This window comes from Manis javanica, chromosome 15, assembly GCF_040802235.1.
Source record: "Manis javanica isolate MJ-LG chromosome 15, MJ_LKY, whole genome shotgun sequence".
Classification (NCBI taxonomy): Eukaryota; Metazoa; Chordata; class Mammalia; order Pholidota; family Manidae; genus Manis; species Manis javanica.
In genome coordinates, this window is record NC_133170.1 from 74,124,590 (window position 1) to 74,147,789 (window position 23,200).

At 45.5% G+C, this 23,200-nt stretch overlaps 1 protein-coding gene across 3 annotated transcripts in view; it reads right to left on the bottom strand.

Annotated features, from left to right (window-relative positions):
• The window catches only part of KSR2 (kinase suppressor of ras 2), a 371,798-nt gene that overhangs the window by 195,453 nt on the left and 153,145 nt on the right, over positions 1-23,200 (bottom strand). The window lies entirely within an intron of this gene.

Consider the following 23,200-nt stretch of genomic DNA (forward strand, 5'->3'; position numbering starts at 1 on the left):
GTAAGATTATCAAGCAGCATCTCTGGCCTCTGCCCACTAGATGCAGTAGCACCCTCTTCTCAACAGTGACAACCGAAAGTGACTCCAGGCATTGCCCAATGACCCCTGGGAAGAAAATCACCGCGATGGAGAACCACCGGCCTAAGGGAGAGACAGATACCAAATGCATCTGGTTGTAAAGTGTCTACCCCCACACCCTGTTCTGATCCTAAGAGAGAAGGTCTCAGTGAGTTTGTTTCTACCTCTCAAGGGGGTGGGTCTGGATAGGACCTTGGCATCTGAGAGGTATTTGAAAAACTGTTTGCAATGCAGTTGGAATATTGAATCCGAGCCCCAAATCTAAGGAAAGAAATGAGTGAATAAAACATAGCAAGGCCCGACAGGTAATGATGCCATTTGAATATGGCTTCTTGCTCCGAACCATCAAACCATTGCTTCTGTTTTATTTAAAGAAAAAAAATGACCAACAGAAAAATTGGCAGGTGACATCAAAGGCCTTGGGGGCATCTGGATTTCATTATCTGCCTCTCATCTTTTATTTAACAAGGAAATGGGAAAGTTTCTGAGCACTTGGGAGGATGGAAATAATGGGAGCATTCAGTACCTCATGAAGGTCAGTACACACTGGGGCTGGGAAGAGAGCGGGAGGAGCCTGGGGTGTTCACACCTTCCCAGGCCCCTGGGGGCCTGGGCGCTGGGGCAGATACAGGATACGAGAACACAGTGTAGACAGAGTGAGTTTTGTGAGGCATTTAAAAGCTCTGGAGTCATGGGTTCAAATGTGAGTCTTCCCCTGCAGGCTGCAGTAGTGGGGCTTCTGGCCACGTCCCATAACCTTTGGGAGACTCAGTTTCCTAGACACTGAGAATAAACATACCCACGGCTGTCAGAATTAAAGGAGCTACATCAAGCTTTTAGCTCAGGGCCTACCATATAGGAAGGCTGAAAAAATGGTTAGTACCATTATGCTGGTGATTGTTCACAAATGCCAGCTCTGTCCCCCCACGCCCCCCACCACCTCCCTAGCACCATATCCCATCTTCCCAGGCTGCTCTACCTGGTCAGCCTTCTTTCCATGAACATGCTAAAAGTAAAACTGTCCCTGCCCCAAGCCCTTTGCACATGCTGTTCCCTCTGTGGCAAACATCTTCATTCCATCCCCTACTTGGCTAATGTCCATGCATCCTTTAGAACTTGTCTTAAATGTCACTTCATTGGAGACCCTTCTCCAACTGCCCAGACCAAGACAGCTTCTCCCGGCTCATCCCTTGCTGTGCCCTTTATTTTTCCTCCCATCCCTTACCACAATTTCATGACTTGTGTAACTATATGCATGGCTATCTGTAAAATGGGGCAATGAGCTTGGTCTGTACCTCCTGCAGTGCTTATGAGGAGTAAACAATGAAATGCGCACAGCACCTGCCACGTGGGAAGGACTTCTGCCTGCAGACTGCCTCCAGACTCAGAATTGTAACCTCACCTCCTGCCCAAATTTCCAGCCTGCTGGCCGGCCTTGCAGATCTCGGACCCGCCAGCCCCCACAATCACAACTCAATTCTTGATAATCTCTCAGGTATAGATATACATAGACACATACCTATGTACATGCATCTGAATGACATAGATATAAACATAGATGATATGGGTATGGATAGAGATAGAGATAAGAGACACAGAGAAAGAGACAGAGACAGAGCTGTATACACACACATATCCCACTGGTTCTGTCTCTCTAGAGAACCCTGACTAATATAGATTTTGGCATGTTAGCTATTACTCTCCAAAAGGAAGCATAGCAAAGGGCTAAAAGCAGTTACTGTGGGACTAAACTGGGGGAGTCCTAATGGGCTCTCATTTTACTCTGTGTACTTTTTATAATTTGTACTTGTTACACCAGCACAGATGATCTTTATTATTTAAAATAAGGGCAGGTGAGGGACAGAGGGAGAGGAAGAGGAAGGGACAACAGGACAGGTCAGGACGGGACCAGGAAAGGCAGGGAAGTCCAGCCACAGTTATATCATTGGCCGTCTCTTCCTGCCTATTTTCCATAAGCCCTGGGGAGCAGGTACCTGCCAAAGGGCTTCTGGAGTGCGGGTGAGATGCGGCAGCTCCCCACTGGATGAGGTAAAACACAAATTGCTCCTGGAAGCTGACTCAATTTCAACTGCTGGGCTCCCTGGACGCCAGCACCCCATCGCTTCTAAGTTGGAATTCAGTGAGTTCAGCACTGCGTTACTTGTGATGTTTGGGGGCTGGGAGGGCAAATTATTCCCCAATCTTTTAGTTTATCCTTTTCTCATTCATCTAAGAGGTCAGAATGAAGAAGAAGAATTTTCTTTCCTGATTTGGGGGTAGGATTGGGGGAAAGCAGCAGCTCTTCGTTATCAAAGCCGGGCTCATTAAATATTCATTCAAATGCCTGTCACTGGTCCAGGAGGATGAGCAGATTTAAGGTTCGGATCTCACTGATCTATTATTCTTTTTGGAGCCGCAGGTGGAACTCTTTCATGCAGCTGCAAATTATAAAACTGCACCATTCTTTGAAGGGAACTTTAAGCAATCAAGTGCAACTTTTTCTTCACCCCAACACGTGACCTTCTATGCTGAAACTCAGTAAGAAAGGCAAGGAAAGGAGCAGGGAAAACCTGGAGGCTGGCCTGCACCCCTCTGCTGCTTAGGGATCAACTAAGAGGGAGGAAGATTGTCAGAGTCTGGGGAGAAGGGAGGAATATGAAAAGGGAGAGGAGGGAAGTGGAGCAGCCAGGAGAGAAAGAAACCAATACTTGTGGAGAACCTCCATTGTGCCTGCACTTCAAGGCCCATGTGTACCTACAACCACCTGTGAAGCAGGAATTAGGCTCCTAGAGGTTAAGTGACCTGCCCAAGGTTACACAGTCAGCAGAGCACACCCAGAGATTTGCATCCCGTCACCCCGACTGCTCAGCCCTATGCCCTGCAGCAGCTGCTTCAGCACAGGCATCAGCATCTGATGGGACCCTCCAATCCACTGCTTCTCCACTAGGGATGATTTTGCCCTCCAGGGGATAATGGACAATGTCAGGGGACATCTTCGGTTGTGTGGGGAAAATGGAAGTGCCTATGGCCAGGATCCTCACCTGACCCAGACTACTTGATGAGCTACTGCTAGGCCAGTGCTTCCACACCCACAGGCAATGAGCTATTATTGACTGAGTCACTATCTAAAGAGCTCTGTCTAGTGCTCTGGGCAGAGGTAGAGACAGAGGTGGATTACTAACCTGCAGACTGCTGGCTGCAGACAGGATTCTAGTGTTTGACCTACCCTTGTGAGAATAGACCCAGGTATAAACCCTTTTACCCCAAGAACATTCCGTTGTCATTTCTCAGTCTCACCAAATCCATAGTGGACTTGCCCAGGGCTGGAACCCTCAGGCAAGACAGCCGTCACAACCTGGGGAAGGAGGGGGTGCTCCTGGCATCTAGTGGGTAGAGGCTGGGGAAGCTTCCCAATACCCTCTGATGTATAGGAAAGCCTCCCCCACCACACACAAAGAATTGTGCAGCCCCAAATGTCACCAGTGTCGAAGTGGAAAAAGTTTGAGCTACATGGAGGGCACTACAATGATCCTCACATGTCCTGGCTTTTGGCTTTCACCCTGGGAATCTAGAAAATTCCACCCAGTGCACTTACAGTTTTGCTCAATGCCTGGAACAAAACTCACCTGGTAATGAGCAGGTACTTGGGGAATTCTTGCCTCTCTGTGTTGCCCCTGGATACATAAATTTTCATCTAAATTCATGCTCATGCTCACAATTTCACGGTGGCAAGAGAGGCATAACTTTCTCATTAAAGGGTATGGGCTAAGTTTCTCTCCACTGAGAGCAGTAAGAATCTGTACTCCCATGAAATGAAGCATGACTGTAATTAACACTAATGAAACCCCTAAGTTGGCCCATGTGCCCTCACAGCAGGGTCTGTGAGCCACAGATCACCCCATGTCTCTCCCAGCCCCCACGCAATGAAATGGAACAGTTAGGAAGAACTGGTGGATCAAAAGAGGAAATTCAGTCACCCATTTCAGCTGCCTGGAGACATGGAAGGTCCACAGGAGCACTGGACATGGAGCTCAGAGAAGGATCTGGGGAGTCTATACTGAGGCCGGTCACCAAGACAGGCAACTATTGAATCCCCACAACTCTCATTTAATCCCCACAGCTGTTTGAAGAAGTTAGTACTACTGTTGTCCCATTTTATAGATCACAGGTGAGCACAGTTCAATAAAGAGCCAGATAGTATATATCTTAGGCTTGAAAAAAATTAAAAATTAAAAAAATACATAGTTCACATTTGGAAAAAAAAGATACTTATGCAAAATATTATAATTGCTTACTTCTATTTTTTCTTTCACTGATCTAAAAAGCTTTTAAGACATAGTGTGTTGTATTTTGTTTTTGTCTATGCCTTCATTTCCTAACTCTAAACAGAATAAACATTTTAGATGAATAAACAAATAATTTGCTTTGAAATTCTAAAAAAGTATATATATCTTAGGCTTGGTAGGTTATAGGATCTCTGTTGCAGCTATTCAACTCTGTCATTTTAGCACAAAAGCACAGACAACACATAAGAAATGCAATATTCTGTCTATCCATCCATTCATCGTCTACTCATCCATCAATCTATCCATGCAGCCATCCACCCACTATCATCCATCCATCCATCCATCCATCCATTCATCCATTCATGCAACAAATATTCATTGACAATCTACCACATGCCAGGCACTTTGGAGATAAAGGCTCCCCCAAGCCATTTGCCACATAGCTCCAGACACACTTGTCTTCATTAAGTTCCTGGAACATACAGGTGCCTTCCTGTCTCTGGGCCTTTGCATGTGTCTTCTCTCCCATTAGAACACCATCCTCCATCTCCCCCTCAGCTCTGCATCACCTTATGGTCCTTCTGATTCAGTTTCAGCTGCACAGACAGGTCTTCCTGACCACCCTGTCATTCTCATCTCAGCCCCCTGGGTACTTCTTTCAGAGCACCTGGGATGCTCCAAAATGTTTTTGTTTCACTGTAAATTTGTTTGGTGGCAGCTTCCTCCATTACAATATGAACTCTATGAGGGTAGAAACCAAGTCTTCCTATTTGCCATTACATTCTCAGCATCTGGCACAATAAGTAGTTGGTGAACTGAATTAATGAATTTAAACCCAGAAAAGTTGATTCCAAAGTAAGGCCTCTACCCATTACACCAAGCACAGGCCTAGAGGCCTAGACTATGCTACCGGATATGGCGGCTGCTGCCACGTGTGGCTGGTGAGCACCTAAAATGCAAGTCTGAATTGAGACGAGCTGTAAGTATCCAATACACACCAGATTTTGAACACTTGATACATATGAAAATAATGTAAAATAAATACCTCAAGTTTTTATACTGACTGTAGGTTGACATGGTGTTTTGGATTTAGTGGGTAAAATGAAATGAATTGTTAAAATCAATTTCATCTGTTTCTTTAAAAAAATTTAATATGGCTACTTAAGTTTTTAAATTACATATGTGGTCTGCATTTTATGTCTATTTTGTAGCACTGCTCTGAAACCTCCCCACTTCCAATCCTGGACTTCTTATAATTAGCTCACTGACGCTGGTCCAGTCAATCAGCCTCATTATGAAACAAATGAATATAAGAGTTTCTGACCTGTCCACTACATGGGTTATTGTGCAGCACAAATGAGATCATAGATATGAAAGTGCCTGGGGGAAAAAAATCTATACAAATGCAAGCTATTCTGTAATGAGATTTTCTAACTCTTTCTAAATCCCCAAGTGTTTTCTTCCCTCCCTCGCTGGCTCTGGGATACGACCTAACTTCCTTCATCTTTCCCACTTCTGAGCCTCGTGGTCTGACTTCTGGAATGGACACTGGTTGTTCCACCACAGTGACACAGCCCCTTCCTGTCTGGCCCTAGGGATGGAATTTCAGAAGCTAAAGTGTTTGGCAAGACGAGCCTATTGTCAGACTCCTCAAGTTCACCAACATCAGTGTATGATCCAGTTTCCCACCAACGTTGGGTGATCTTTCAAATAGTGATAGCACTAAGGAAAACCTGATTATTCAAACTCCTCATACTATAAATGCACATTGCCAACTATAAGAACCCTATATAATTTAGGCTGGCCTGGGGTTGAGGTTTTAATTATTTTTTAAATGTCAATTAAATCTGTTCATCTAGTCTGCCTATCATCTATTTCCTCTGGTTCTCTAAATACACAACCATCTTCTTTTGGGGGACACACTCTTTCTCTGGTCTCCATCCATGTGGTCTGTGTGGGGCAGAGAAGTGTGTAAGTACCTGTGCAATCAACTTGTTCTACCTTACTGAACAGGGTCACAGGTGCAAGGCTGGGCATGAAACCCAAGTTGATTTAGTGGGGGCCAATCCCAGGACTGTGGTGGGAACTTTCCAGAAAGAAGAGTTCCTCTTCCCATTGAGTCTGTAAGCCTAGAACTACTTGAGATACAGAGTTGGAGGGAGCAGGCTAGCACAGAAAGCAAAGCTAACACAGAGAAAGGATCTAAACAGAGGCCCTTCAACATTGTTTATGCACTTAGATCAAACCATACCTGAAGTCAGCCATCCCTCTGGACTTTGTACACACAAAACCCAACAAATACATTTTTTTGGAAAAGCCAGTCTGAGATTTAGCCATTTGCAACTAAAAGAATCCAGTCAATGTAAACAGAGATCAAGGATAGCACATTTTAAAGGAAACTAACTTGTATGCCTTTTAATTAAGGTAGTAACTCCATCTGGGTTAACTGTTTTCTAGAGGTGCTGCCAAGAATCTTTTGTAACTAGTTTATGAATTAAATATAAACAGGCTTTTTCTAAAGTCACTGGAAATGCACACTGGTTCATGCAAAGGACACTTTCTCTGGGACCATTTTACTAAAATCTGATCGTTTGCTGTCCGTGGAAGGAAAGATACTGCTCAGTAAAGCTAAACTTGAGATAAGTTACCCCAGGTGGAATAATTCAGAATTGGATTAATGTGGCTTTAAATCAACGTGGCCGTCAGGGTTGTATTTATGTTGCTTGAGAGAAAACTCCTGTCAGAATGCTACCCAGGAAACTTCCAATTTTTCCCTGAAATCCTGGCCCTGGGTCACCTTGCTTACCAGCTCACCAGATTAGCGAGTGAGAGACTCACGGGTTAATGGGGAACCTGAGGGTCACACATGCCCAGCCTGAACTAAGTGTATGAGCTTCAGAAGTCCCACACTACCCTCCAAGCCAGGCTCCCTCCCATGAAGACTGAGAGGCGAGTTGTCAAAGACCTGGAAGTGGTTAAAACAAAACAGCAAGCTAAACATTGAGACTTTTTAATCTCTTCCGCATGGGGTTTGAATACACATGCGCACAGCAGCCCTGGCAAAGCAGGGCCTTCCAGCTAAGTGCTGGTTTCGACTGCATCCCCTCTGCCGTTTGTGACTTAAAACTTGGAGGCATTGACACACTCCGAGGCGACGGCGTGGATCACCATCGCCCTGAGAGAGGGGACTTAAAACTCCCAACCGATCGCCCGGCAACGGGCCCAAAGCATTTGCTATCTTGGTGGGCTTCAAAGAAAACACTAAATGGGTTTGCAGGGTTTTTAGTATACAGAGTGGCAACCTGTAGAGTAACATCTGGAGAGCAGACCCATTTTATCTGACTCATAGGAGGTTTACATTTGGATTCATGGGAACTTTTTTTTAAACAGAGAAATTTCACATTAGAAATTCCATACGTCTGGCTTCTCATTGTAAAATGAAACAATTCAGGACCTGCACTCTACATGGCAATAGTCAGGTGGGACGAGGACTGGGCACCCTTTGTAGATGAGGCATAAGCTTGTCCATTTGCCCCACTCTCCATCATGCCCTATCGTAATTCCTTGAGTCTAAAGCAGAAAGGCAATTGCCATTCATCATCTTATACCAGGCCCTCTCTGCCCACTTGTGTTTCCTGCCTAGCCCTATTAAGTGGTGGAGTTTGCAAGCTCTGCAAAATGCTCGTGAATTAATTGCACAGTAAATTGTTTAGGTAAAATCCAAACAAGCAGGAGGTGAAGTAAGATGATGTCTCTAAGGTTCCTTCTAACTTGGGCCTTGCACGATTATATGAACAGGCAAAGCCAGAGAATCCTGGAACTGTAAGAGCATTCTGACCCACCGCTGGGGAGTGTGGGGCAACACGTGCTTCTCCCACCTTTAATCCTTTCTTTCCATGTGAGGGACGCTCCATAAGCACCTCACCCAGGGCTCCCCTCCACCCTCAGTCACACTTTCCATGGAGAGAGGGTGACTCAGTCCCTCCAAGCGTGGAGGCTGAGGGGAGCAACCAGACACACGGTTTCTCATTCTTCTGCAGCTTAAGCAGAGCCCCACAGGAGGTACAGGTCCCCACCTCCCACTCCAGGCCCAGAATTCTAAAGTACAAGGATCACCGTCTTCCAAGGGAGGCCTGCCCAGATGGGGTGCAGCCAGGGACTGGACGGGTATGATCAATTTGTGGGGTGAGGACTAGTGCAGTTACCTGTCCACAGAAGAAAGTCACATTCTCCAAGATCTTTGAGTAGTAAAGGGAATATCCTGATCCCCATCTGTTTCATTTGTTTCCCAACTATTCAGAGCTCAGATGGAGAATGGCAGAGGGAGAGCTAGACTCCAGATGTTTTTTAATCCCTGATTTGTTTCCATCCCCAAGGAAGTTATTCAAAGTGAGATGAAGCAGAGGCAAGACTAATAAAAGCCCTGACATCCTGAGCGGCTGTCTTCTCATTTTGCATCAAATGGATTTACTCCATCAACAAATTTGAGTGCCCAAGTGCCAGGCACTCACTGGGCATGCAACGGTGGGCTGCACATTAGTCCTAACAAAGAACCCGAACATCAGTCCACTTTTCACACAAATAAAGGTCTAACATCATGACAAATGCTATGATGGAAAAGCAGGACGCACTCTTGACAAGGGAGTCTGACATATTTGAAGGTGGTAGAATGAGGAAAGATTTCTAGAAGAAAATGACATCTCAGCCTAGACCTGAGATCTAAGGAATTAATTCAAGGGGGAAAGGAGACGATTCAGACAGAGGGAAGGGAATGAGCACAGTCCCTGAGGTGTGAGGGAAAAGAGAATGTACGTAGAGGTATTGACTAGATAAACCTCCTTAGGTCCCAATCAGCCATCAGACCTGCAGTTTGTATGTATGTAGAGGGGAGCTAGTTTAAACTCTGACAAAGAGTTATAAGAGGTTCATAAATTCAATCCCACTTCTCAATTCTGAAAACATTTCTCCAAAGGAAAGAAAGCATCAAAAACAAGGAGTTATCTGCACCGAGATGCTTGCAGCAGCGCTATGAACATCAAAGCTCTGAAAATGATGGAAACCTCCAACGAAAAGAGGAATCATGAGAAAACCATGGGTATCAAGCCAGCGCAATGTGATGTGCCAATCTAAAAATGGAAAGTCTAGCTGAGGTAGAAATTGGGAGAAATCTTTATAATAACTGAATATCAGTACGACGGCAGACAACAGAAGGTAGTATGCTTCCATACTTGTAGGCAAGTCTAGAGGGTTCTATGGTCAGAACGATTCTATTAATAAGCATAATAGGACATCAAGTAGGATTTCTCCTGTTATCCCAGAATTATGGTTAAGGCCTGAAGCTAAAAATAAAAGACATAAATGACTCTGCTTTCTCAAGAGTGTTGCCCAAGACCCAGAGTTAGGGCCAGGCTCCCTCCCACAAGGGTAAATCAACCCCACACCCCAATGGTCACTGCCACCACCTCCCCAGTGGAGACAGGGCTGAGGGATGGGTTGGGTTTTAGCTTTGGCCTTGTGAGGGCATAGGATTCTCAAAAGAGTGCATTCCTGTTCCCCAGAGGTGCCTGCAAGAGAGATAAACTCACCTCATTCCCTAGGTAGACGCCTGCTGAAATACGGATCCTACAGCCAAACTCTGCCACCGCCACCCAAACAGAGAGGGGTGGTGCAGTTCTTGGAAGAGATAACATGAGTGCCTGTAAGGCAGAGGATTCATCATCTAGCCCAGCAAGGTCCAAAAGAACTTTGTGTGGAAATGGAAACGCTCTCTATCTGGGCTGAGGCGGTGGCCACCAGCCATAGGTGGTTACTGGGATCAGTGCAACCTAAAACTGAAAGTTTAATTGCACTTAATTTTAATTAAAATCATTGTCACCTGAGGCTAGTGACTACCATATTGGGCAGTACAGCTCTAGGTATTTCCACAGGTGGGAGATCACTAGGTATCTGAACAGCTTGAGGGGACATGAAGTGGTGGGCCTGGGGAAGAATAGGGATACTTGCCACTCTATCCCAGGTCTCTGCCCTCTCTGCTCTGGGGGAAGCAGGATAGAAGTGAATGGAGGGACAGCATCTACCTGTGGGGGCCACCAGAGAAGCGGCCAAGGGTGGTGCGGCTGATGGGACCAAAGAGATGCTCTGGGGAGGGCAGTTCTTCCTAAGAGAGGAGGCTGCCAGAATGAACCTGAAGACAGGCCAGGGAAATCAGGCTCACCATGTTCTCGGAAACCACTCATGTCAGAAGAAACAGACCAAACCGGAGCATCCCTAGGGAAGCCTTGTCGGGGGTAAGTTTTACCAACCAAAATTGGGTGAATCTACCCAAGCTGTCATTAAGGATGGGCCAGGAGACATTCAGTACATCTCAGTTATAGGAAAGAAAACTGCTGCCTTCATCTTTATGCTTCAGTGAGTTTCAACTTTCCAACAAACCTATTACAATAGTTTCCAAGCATTACATGCTTACAAAAGCTATTCAAGTCTCACAGGTACCCTATAAGGCAACTCTCACCATCTCTCTTTATGGAGGAAGGAACCGAGGCTAAGGAAGTTTAAATGAATCCCCATGATCCTAAAGATAAGCACTAAGCTGGACTTTGAACCCAGGTCTGTCTTCAAAATTTTTTCTAATTTTGTTGTTATCTTTTGGACAATAAGATCGTCTTTAAAAAAAACAAAAAAACAAAGTATGCATGTAACTGGTGAAATCCAAAAAAGATCTTTACCTCTGTCAACAGTACTGTACCAATGTCAGGTTCCTGGTTTTGACAATGTGCTATGGTTAAGTAAGGTACCATCAATGCAGGAAGTCAGGGGAAGGGATATGCAGGAACCTCGGTACTATATCTTCTTAGAAATCCTGACCAATTTGAAAATAAAATGTTAATTTTTTTTTAAGTTAACATGGAGTTTTTTTTTTGAAGTTGTACAAAGTGATAGTTATTGTATAATTCTGACATGGAGGTACTAGTAAGGAAATCATTCAAAGATGCCATGAAAATCCTACATGTGTACTGTACCAGTATTTTAGACCCAAGCTGTCTTTAAAGCCTGCTCTTACTAGTTTGAACTGACATTGCTCTTAAAGTTTATTTCAACTTACGCTTTGAAACATCATATGTGTTGGGTATAGGATTTAAAGCTTATCTTTTAAACTATACCTGGAAATAATTTGGATACTGAAGAATCAGAACAGGTTCTGATCTCTTATTTGCATATATCAAAACTGGACTTATGCTAAGTTGTGATGCACTGAGCAACGTAACCTTTCCATTTCATCCTAAAGAGTCATGAGCCTTTCGATGGCTTTGTTGCTGGTAGTTATCCAACAAGCATCATTTTTCTGAATCCTTAGCAAGAAATACCCTCTGTGCAGTTCTGGGCTGCTGGATACTCCAGGATCCACATCAAATGGGCAGGGGTCTGCGATGCCAGGACACAACACGCAGCATCAGCCCAGGAACATGCCATGAATAAATGCGAGAGTCAACAGAGATGAGACACATTTCAGGTCTCTTGTACCAATGGCTGTGCGTGAGTGCTCAGCCCGGGCTTGATGAGTCACTCATTAGGAGAAGAGAAACATGACCTTTATCTATTGATTACACAGCAGTCAGGGGAGGGATTTCAAGAGGTCAGTAGAGTCCAAGACAAAGGGAGGAATAAGGCTTGGGCAGTCTTTTTAGAAAGGAAATACTTGGGGCAGTGAGAACTAAGGTGTGGGGTAAAACCCAGAAAATCAGTTAATAAGAACAGGGATGCTAAGTGCAACCATCTAATGCTTGTTACTTCCGGCTTCACTGATGTTCACACACACGTGGCAAAGGAGATAGATAGCAAAGAGGTATGAATGAAGAAGAAGGAAAAGTTAGCTTCATCTGTCTCTCCTGACTGCCCTCATCCCACGGCCAGTGAAGGAGGGGAAGCTGTGAGAGGAAAAAACAGAAGAGATGGATAAGGAGGGAAGAGGACAGGGAGACCACAGCGATCAAGACAGCGAGGTACTGCCATCGGAACAGAACAGAACGGAGAGTCCCACGTCAATGGCCAATTAATATTCAACAAAGATGCCAGGTAATTCAATGGGGGAATTGGTGACCTTTTCAACAAACGGTACTGAGACAACTGGATATTTGTATGGAAAGTAATGAGCCCAGACCCTTACCTCACACCATATGCAAAAGTTAATGGGAGCTGGATAATAAACCAATCATAAAAGCTAAAACCATAAAGCTCCCAGAAGAAAACAGGATAATATATCTTGGTGACTTGGGGATTTGCCAAGATTTCTTAAACAGGACTTAGAAAGCACTAAGCATAGTAGAAAAAATGTGATACACTGGACTCCATTCAAATTGGAAACTTCAGCTCTTTGGAAGACAAGCATAAGAAAGTGATAAGGGACACTACAGATGGAGAGAAAATATCCAGACAGTAATTACACAAAGGACCTAAAACACAGTAATAAGAAGATAACCCAATTAAAAATAGGCAAAAGACTTGAACAGATAATTCATGTAAAAAGAGAGATTGAAATGGCAAGTCCACAAAAAGACATTCAACATCTTTAGTCATCAGGGAAATGCAAATTAAAACACAGTAAGATACCACTTCACACCTATTAGAATGAATAAAACTAGAAGCCTGGCAATGTCAAGTGGAGGCTAGGATGTAGAGCTTAATTTCTCAACCTCAGCACTACTGCTATTTTGAGCTGGATAATTCTTTCTGGGGGAGGTGGAAGGTGCTGTTTTGTGCATTGTATGATGTCAATCAGCATCCTTAGTATCTACCTAGGTGCTAGATGCCAGCAGCATTCTCCCTGCAAGTTATGACAACCAAAAATGTCCCCAGACACTGCCAAATATCCTCTTGGGGACAACATCACCCCAGTGGCTGCCCATGCATAGCTGGTAGGGGAAAAATGTACAACCACTCTGAAAAACAGTTTGGCAGTTTCTAATAAAAGTAAACAAATGTATATAGCATAACCTTGAAATTCTACTTGCAGGAATTTACCAGAAAAATTAAAACACGTGTGGACAAAAATTTTTTAAAACCTTATACAGAATATTCACAGAAGATTTCTTCTCAATAATCCCAAACTTAAAACACTCCAAATGTCCACTGATGTGAGTATAGTGGGCTGAATTGTGTCCTTGGAAGGACATATATACTGGAGCCCTAACCCCCAGTACCTGTGAATGTGACCCTAATTGGAAAGAGGGTCTTTTCAAATGTAATCAAGCTAAGGTAAGGTCCTACTGGATTAGGGTGGATCCTAAATCTAATGACTGGTGTTCCTGTAAGAAGAGGAGAGGGCACAAAGGGAAGGAGGCCATGTGTAGACAGACGCAGAGATCGGAATGATGCGTCTACAAGCCAGAAACATCAGGGTTTGCTGGGAGTCCCCAGAAGCTAGAAGAGGCAAGGAAGGATTCTTCTCTAGATCCTTCCAAGGAAGCGAGGCCCAGTGGACACCTTGACTTTGCACTTCTAGCCTCCAGAACTGTGAGATAATAAATTTCTGTTGTTTTAAGGTGCCAAATTCGTGATACTATGTTACAGCAGCCCTAAGAAACTCATGTAGTGAGAATGGGTAAATTGTGGTGGATAAATATTCACAGATAAATGTTGTTAATATATAGTAATAAAGTAATACAAAATATGGAACTAGTGTTACATACTACAACATGGATTAATCTCAAAAACATCAGGTTGAATGAAAGAAGCCAGACACCACCGAGTATGTAGTGCGTGATTCCATTTAGATGAAATTCTATAAGAGATCTGAGCTCTATGATAAAAATCAGAACACTAATTGCCTTCAAAATGGGGGAGTGGCCTGGAGAGGAGGTGAGAGGGAACTTCCCCGAATGGATGAGAAACATTCCATATCTTGATTGTGTGATGGGGAAATACATGTATCAGAACTTGTTTAGCTGAAAATCTGCAAATCAAGAGGCTAAAGAGAAAAGAAAACGGGGAAGCATGTGACCCTTTCACAATGATAAGGGGCAGGTAAGGAAAAGAGAAGGAGAAGGCAAGGGGTCACATGATGAAAAAGACCAACAGGGGCACAGTAGCCACTCTGTCCCCACCTCCAGTAAGTTTTGCCATTTTGTTACACCTGTGCTCTCCACGGTTAAGTAAATTCACAAATTTTTCACTGGAGGCCAAGTTTGCAGAGCTTCTCATAGCAAATTGGCCCAGGCAGACATCCCAGCTGCTGTCCATTATAACCTGGAATGGAACATTAACTTCTGAGAGGCCCCTCTGGCTCCCAGAGTGCCCCTAAACTCCCCACACTTCAGAAATAGTCTTGAAAACTTAAATGGACAACTGAGAAAAACTGGAAACACAGTGCCTGGTGAGCGGCATATGAGGTCTCCCAGCGCCGTGGAACACCTCAAGCATGGATAACGGCCCTGCAGCCCTCACCCCCAGATGGCATGGAGTTCTCATTTCCTGTAATGCTGAGGACTTGGTCAGACAAAAGGCTCAGGTAGGAAGAAGGAGCCCGAGGCCAAAGTGTTCCATGCTGCCCCCACCCATGGCCAAGCCATGCCCAGACGTCACCACAAATGTGGCAACAAGCCAAATCATTAACTTTGGCACCAGATAGTCCAGAGTTCAAGTACTGAGACTGTGTCTTCCCTGGGCCCTCTATGCTATCATTTCCTCATCTGAGAAATGAGGGAAAAGTTAACGGCTATAAGAGATGCATGCAGGTAAGCAAATGGTGTTCAGTAAACGCTGGTTTCTCTTCGTGAAATGTGGTCAGGAGCAGCCTTGGTGTTACACGGTAAACTCCACTTGAATTATATTCCTAGCTTATAAAAAAGTTCCCTGCTGGAGACTTCATTTTCTGTGGCCTGGGCATTTGAGAAAATGCTTCTGAGTGTGTTGTTGAGTTTGGACCCACAGCAGCCCTTTGAAGAGGGTGATGGTGCTGTGCGCCTCCCCGGAATCCCAGCTGACCTGGTCAATGAGCACCCCTCTCATGCAGATGTGGCACAGCAGCTCTAGGAAAGGCCTCCACAAATTCACATCCAGGACTGCGCTGGCCATGTGGGCTGATAAGCAGCATTGAATACCATGGTGTATTAGTCATGTTCAGAATTTGAATTCCAGACCAGCACAACTCTAAGTGATGTATCAAAAAGAACAGTAAAGAATGGTTCCTCTGGCATTGGTCAGGCACTTCCACATTCCTCTGGCAGGACTAAGCCTAGAAATGCTGAGGTAGGTGTGTCTTCAGTAGGGGCAGTGCCACTCCCCCATCCCTCCCGTAAAGGGGCCTCAGGTGGACAGGGCCCTACTCTGCAGCTTCTCTCACACTCACTGTATAATGGGGAGAGCAACAGACTGAAAGTCAAGAGGGACGGCTCCCAATGATGTGGTGGGGGTGACGAGTGGGGGCACCAGGACAGTCACCCATCCATCTATCCATCCATCCATCCATCCACCCATCCACCCATCCATCCATCCATCCATCCACCCATCCATCCATCCAACATTTTCACAGTCCAGGAGTCTGGAAAAGAGGAGGGGCTTGAAACCTGCTGGATGAGCAAGTGAGAGGCATGGACATGGAAACTTCAGAAACAGCACAACATACGCATGGCCATGAGCCCAGCCTCTGGGTCAGATGTGTATTATATTTGCCACTTTAGCTAAGACTAGGAGTCTGCAAGCATTCTTGGAAAGAGCCAGATAACAAATATCTCAGGCTCTGGAGAGCATATAGTCTCAGTCACAAATACTCAACACTGCCATCGTAGTGTGAAAGCAGCCACAGACAGTATGGCAGTGAACAAGTGTGACTGTGTTCCAATAAAACTTTATTTACAAAAACGAGTAGTGGGCCGGGTTTCATCCTCAGGCCAATCCCTGAGCTAGAAGATGTGATTCTAGGTAAGTTATATAATCTACCTGTGCCTCGATTCCCTTCACTACAAAAGAGAAATGCTGATGATACCTACTTCATGGGGTGGTAGAAGCTGATACTACAATTAAAGCACTTAGCACAGAGCCCATAACATGATAAGGTAGCAATAAATGTGAACTGTCCTATTATTATTAAGTGCACTGTAGTGTGGTAATAGAAGCATACAGGAAGAGGCAGAAAGGAGCAGGGGTTGCGGGGTCATTTCCACTGGAGGAAATCACAGCTAATGGTGTGGCCCTCTAAATTTAATGGTGAGCCTCTCTAAACCGATCTGCTAGAACAAGGACAGACCCCACCCAACCCTCCGGGCTGAGCTGCTGTCGGAAAAGCTCTCTAAAGACTGGAAACTTCTCAGGTCCTCACACACAGTCCTTCTGCAAAACAAAGGATATAAGAAAATGAATCTGCACTTTCCCTGGGGAAAGAACATGCCTCTCAGATATCCCTTCTCATCTGCACCGAAATGTTTTAAGTCTCAACATCTTAGGAAGTGAAGTCAAAGCCAGTGCCTCTCCCAGGAGCCATGAGATGCCATCGCAATGTGGCTCCATCCCCACCCACTGATGCACCCCCCAACCCCTGACTCACTGGTTAAACCCAGGCTGGGACTGAGATAACTGCTAAACCTGTGCTTGACTGAGCCGAGGGACACAGAAAGGCCATCCCTCTAAAGTGTGAGCTGTGATCCTGAAACATGGCTGGGGCTGGAAGGAAGCACTCGCTGGCTGCGTCCTGAAAACCATTAAGTGCCTCTCTAGAAAATTAACCTCGCCTGCTCTCCTTGCAGCTCTCGGGAGCCAGGCCATGGTGGAAGGCGGCCCCAGCTGGACGCTAGAGAGTTGTTAATATTTTTATTCTTCCTCTATTAATTCAAGTTAATAAACATCTCCAGCCTGAAGGGAGAAGGAGGAGGTGGCAGAGAGCTCCTTGCTAGTGACCAGACAGCCGCTGGCCGTGTTCATTTTAAATCAGAGAGTCCCAACAGCGCCCATCAGGAGCAGCAGGCCAGGGGGCCACAGGAGGTGATGTGTGCAGGGCCACGAGCAGCACCAGAGGTGGAGGCAGGGACTCCTCACTCTGCCACCGGCCTCCACGCGCGGATGGCAGGGCCTCCCAGGAACTTCTGCTCGGCCGTGTCAGCAGAGCCACCATTCTCCTGCATCACAGAAGGCACACTGGGGAACAGGAAGAGAAGGGTTCAGAGCAACTGGACTGAGGCCTTGAGGCCAAAGTGCACCTCAGCTAAAATGGTACATGACAAGTCATGCCCTTCCACGCTGAGAGCCCTCTCAGAGGCTCCCCAGTGACCACTTCAGGATAAACTCCAAACTGCCAAGGGCTGCTCCCGATCCTTCTCATCCACACCATACCACCCACACAGGTAAAGTATAAACCCTCAACACCCTCAACACCCCTATCCCGCCCTCACAAGCAGGCCTTCCTCCTGCTATTTTCCTGCCTGGACACTTTCCCTCTCTTCACCTGGCCAATTCCCATTTCCTCTTCAGCTCTCTCTTCTTATGTCATGGGTTGGCAAACAAGAGCCTGAACCAAATTTGGCCCACCACTTGTTTTTGTAAATAAAGTTTTATTGGAACACCAGCATGTACATTCATTTGCATACCATCTATGGCTGTTTTTCGCTTACGGTTGCAGAGTTGGGTGGACGCAAGAGAGACCACAGAGCAGTACAGCCTGATGTATTGACTACCTGACCCCTTACAGGAAAAGTTTTCTGGCCCCTATCTTAGATGACAGCTCCTCCAGGAAGCAGTTCCTGACTCCCTTGCATGTTTTAGGTGATCCTTCAGCCTAATCTTACTTCCTCTATTCCAGACCTTTCTCCACTGAGTTATAAATTGCTGTTTCCAGTCTGTCTCCTCTAAATGCCTTGAAAAAAAATGGCTGGTTTTTTGCAACTCTGCACCCCAGGTGTCTCACACAGACCCTGCACATCATAAGCATTGAAAATTAAGCTTGCAGAATGAAAGAATGAACAAATGAGTGTTTTGATTTGGTGCAGGAGAGCCCAGTACCATTAAACAGAGTACAACTAATTCAGGCTGTTGACGACTTGGTCAGGAGACTGCCCAGCAGCATTAGGCCCTGGAATGAACAAAGAACAGAAGGAAAACTCAAGTATTAGCCCATTCAATGGACCCCAAAATATCTCACAGGGTACTGCTCCCAGACCAACATAAGGGAGAAGAGAGGAAAGTTTTGCTAAATGGTGGACCCAACATGTTTTAATTCCAATGGCTGCTTCTAAGGGAGGCCCACACAGCCGTTTATCCTGCTCAACACATCTCACCATCCTAGTCAGCTAACTTAGCATTCTTTTCTGCTCAACTGTAAGCTCTGGAAAGCAGGGGTCATTTGCTCACTGGGTAATCCCGGCAGGACTTGGCACCACGTACACAAAAATGTGTGATGAATGAATGAATGAATTAATCAATCAATGAGTGAATGGATGAAACTCAATCATCATATCCTTCCCTCTGGCATACAGTGGCACAGAGTGGGGCCTGATTTTACTTGATCGGGTCAGGCCAGGACTGGATCCCCAACCCACTAAGGAATATAGAAGTGCCCTATTTAAGGGCAACTTAAGGACAGTCATGACTGCTTTGTGGCTACCTTACATCTGGCATGCTGGGGCCACACACGTGGTTTTGAATCGCTCCTCCATCATGGCCTCCGGGTTCTGGATGCATTTCTGGAGTCTCAGCTCTCTCCAGTCTTGTTCCTAACCTCTGCCTTGGCTTCCAAGGGCCTCACTGCCTGCCCGCCTCAGAGACTGCTCCACCCAGGCTGATCTCACTCCCTCAGCCAGGCCCCCATTATCTTAAATCAAAGTGCTGGGCAGCTGCCCTCTATGACTCAAGCTGCCTTCCAGGAGCCGAAGCCAGCAGAGGAGTTGGCCCTGGCAGGAATGTTTATGTCTCCCCATTTGTCACACTAAAAGGTTCACTTCAAATTCTATCAAATAAGTCAAACATCAAGATAGGGAGCAGCCCCTTCTCTTTGTCTTTTCCAGAAGTGACACCACTCTCTGAAGTGAATAGATTTGGGGCATTTAATTTGGCAGCCAAGTGACATTCGCTCCCAGAAGGCTGGTGCCTGCCAGTGGCAGAGCAAAGAGAAGGGAGGAGGAGAAGCGAGAGCCCAAGTGATCACCCAAGGAAAGATAAAGAGGAGCCATACATTCTGCTCATGGAATGAAGTCTCTCAGGAAACCCGCAGTTTCCTGTATGTAAGACGGGCTCTTGTTTGTGGGAACCTGAATCCTGAGTCTAATTCTAATGCTCTTCCTTTTATCATGGTAATAACAATAACTATAATTATGCATTCAAGATACCAGGGCCATGCAAGATGTGTCATCACACTTGTGGTTAAGCAGCCCTTGGTTTGCATAAACAACGGGCCTGTAGGATGACACTTCTGGATGACTGGGGGCAAGTGCATCTATCAGATAATCATAGCACCATAAAACCACAGGGTTCCCTATAATAGTCGCTAAGAAATATGTTTAATGACTTAACGATGACACCCTCTCTCTAGCTTTTTCTTACCTATCTTTCTTTCATATACTAAGTCACATCCCCATCAAGAGAAGAAGCATTTGCTCTACTCAATAAAATGAAGGGATGGAATGGAGATCGGATGAACCAACATTCCACTTTTCATTGACTAATAGTTACTGTCCCAGAGGGTTGTGTTGAGAAGGATTCTGAAGTCATATCAGGATCTCCGAAAAATGTCTGCCTCTGGAACTAGAGGAGGCATGGCCAATCTTACACAAGCCAGCTGTGCCAACCCACCTTTGGTCATTTGACCATAGTGCGGTCAGATCAAGATGGGCACTGACATGTCTCCCCACCCTCTGTGCCAGCCAGCTCCAACACATCCCACAAAGTCCCACTAAAATGGCACCCAGTGTCAGTTACTCACTCCCACTTCCCTTGGTACCGTCCCCTCCTGCTCAGGGAAAGTAAACACGCTCTGGTCTGTTCAAAAATGTAAATCGATCAAACATGTAAACTATATTTCTTTACTCAGCATTTTTGAAACTGATTAGGGGATTTGCCTCCACGCTCATCTCTGAGCGCTGCTGTGCTCATCCCACCGCCTGGTCCTTGGTGGGGGTCCAGGGAATATTTGTTGAATTCATGCTCCATTTGAACAAATTTCATCCCACCCTCGTCTCATCCCAAGAACTTTAAAAACCAGTAAGGAATACAAATATATTTCCAGAGGGGAAATTCCAATGAGATTATTCCAGAGTAGGAGAGTTTTCCCCCTCCGAGAACGAGGCTCTGCAGCTCAGAGTGAAGTATGGGGATGAGCGAATTGAAGACCCGCTGGGAAAACTGTGCCCCTCCCCAGCCCGTTACCCAAAATCTCCTATATACAACTCTAGCCATAACATTCTACCTCTGTGACCATATGAGAGTATTTCATCCATTTTGGAAAATTGAATCTGATCTCTTCTGGTAAGAATATGACTTTGGGGTGATACTTTCCAAATGTTAGTCATTCTCTGAACCACTTTCTCAAGCTCTGCCACATCTAAGTACCACCTTATTTACTATTTCTTTAAATCACCCTTTTTTTAGTCACATCTTGAGCAGCAGACAACATCTCATCAATTCTGGATCTGATGTGTCAGCTACCCTTTTGTTCTGGTAACACTGAAATGTTAATGTCATTTGAAAAGTTTCAAGTTGCCCCAGTGGGCCTCTGAACGTCATCTTGCCTACAGTGGCTGGAGTGCCAGGGAACCCAAACTCAGTGCCCTAAGTGTTGCTCCACAAGCACACGAATTCAACAAGGTAGCAACCTGTGCTCCTACAGGGCTCCCGTCACCAGGATTTGAACCCAAGTCCCTCTCAAGCAAAAGTCAACAATATCCGGGAGGCAGCAGGGCACAGTAGTTAGGGGGAAGGCACTGGGAGTCAGGGCTGCATTGAAACTCTGGCTCCCACCTACTAGCTGGGATCCTAAGCAACTTCTTTACCCTCTCTGAACCTCAGTTTCACCATCTGTATTATGGGGACACTACCCACTTCATAGGAGGGGCTGTAGAAATTAAGTAAGAAATGCTTGGGACATCAATCAATCAGGAATGATGTTATTATTCTACATCCATTCATTCAACAAATGCATCAAAGTGCCTGATGCAGCTCAGTGCTGAGAAAGATCGTCAGGGTCCTCATGGGGCTAAGGTTGGGAGCAAAGACAGTCCAGGGAAGCCAGACAGCTGGGAAACACTGCTGCAGGCAGTTGGAGAGCAGGTGAGGTAAGCTACGGGGATCCTCCATGGGGTTCTGGTTGCCAAAATAAGCCCCCCAACACTGTCCAGGGCACAGGAACAGGCAAGTCCCTGGTGGAAGCTGAGGTGCATGGTTAGACTGACATATTTTGGATCTATTTTTCATAGAACCTGGCACGTTCCAGCCAGAAGATAATAATGAAAATGATAAAGAAGGATAAGAAAGGCAATAATACCAGCTCAACGTAGAGTCTCCCAGTAAGCTTGACTTCAGCCACCGTGTCTGGGGGCCCTCTTAGGCAGCTCTAGGAGAAACCCCAATCTTGTCACTCCTCTCGGATGAAGGAAGTAATGAGAAGGACAGCACCGCCTTACCACTTTCCCCCGGGGCTCTGACAACTCAACAGATGTTGGAGGGCAAAAGGCAAACAGGTGACAGCACCAGCCTTACAAGAAACTTGATTGGATGGACTCCACAAGGACCCTCTGGGATCAGTGTCTCACCTATCACAAGTCTCCGTGCCTGAAACTTTTGTGAGCCTTGAAAGCACTGCAGACTCAAAGTGAGCCCCCTTCCCCCATCAAGATACAAATTTAATACCTTAAGTTAAATATACTGGCCCAGCAATTTCATTTCAGAGGACACATCTTAGAGAAACTCTTGCACCTATGCATAAGGAAACAAGTACCAGATTTGGAAAGCTGGTGGCAATAGTTAAGATTTGGAGGCAACCTAGATGTCCAGCAAGAGGGGAATCAGTAAACTATGGTATATTCATACAATGGAATATTATACAGCTAGTGCGTTTCTGGGATCATAACATGCCTATGTGAGCTATTGAAAGGTACTGATCACCAAGCTAGACCACATCCAACCAGAAGAATCTGAACCTCCAGCTTTGCCAGATCAAGGTGAAGGGTCATCACACATCCAAAAGATTAAACATGCAAAAGCCTAACAATGAAGTCCTTTATACACTGCTCAGGCAGATCTCTCCATTATTGCTGACTCTCGTGAGGAAGCAAGCACACTTCATCTTCGTTACCCAGGATTCTGATCACCTTCCATCTCTGTAAATGGCAGGGCAGGATCTGCCTTAGGATTCCCATTCCACTGCCACCTTGAAGTGCTCCCAGAGGGAGAAAGAGAAGAACAGAGATAAGAACAACCAGACAGATGGAGAGAGCAGCAAAGAACTCCTCTCCTGAAGCCTGTATGCTCCATGAACTATGCAGTCACGTGTGTGCATATGCTCCACACACACACACACACACACACACACAACAGTACACACTCATTGCACTGAATATTCCATGCATACACACATGATAGTGTACACTCATTGCATTAAACTTTCACCAACTCTATACTATCCTGTAACTACTATGACTGTCACCATTTTGCAGAGGAAGAAACTACTGTTCAGACATGTTCAAACATTTTTCTACAGAAACTTAGTCAGTGGGATTTGAACTTTAACCTTTAGGCTACACTGTTTTTCTATCACTGATGGACACAAGGTTCTAAAGCAGCAAGGATCTAAGATGCACGGTGGAGTCTTTTTGATTCTCAAGGAGAGAGAAAGACATGAGCAGAAGATTCTCAGCTGCCTG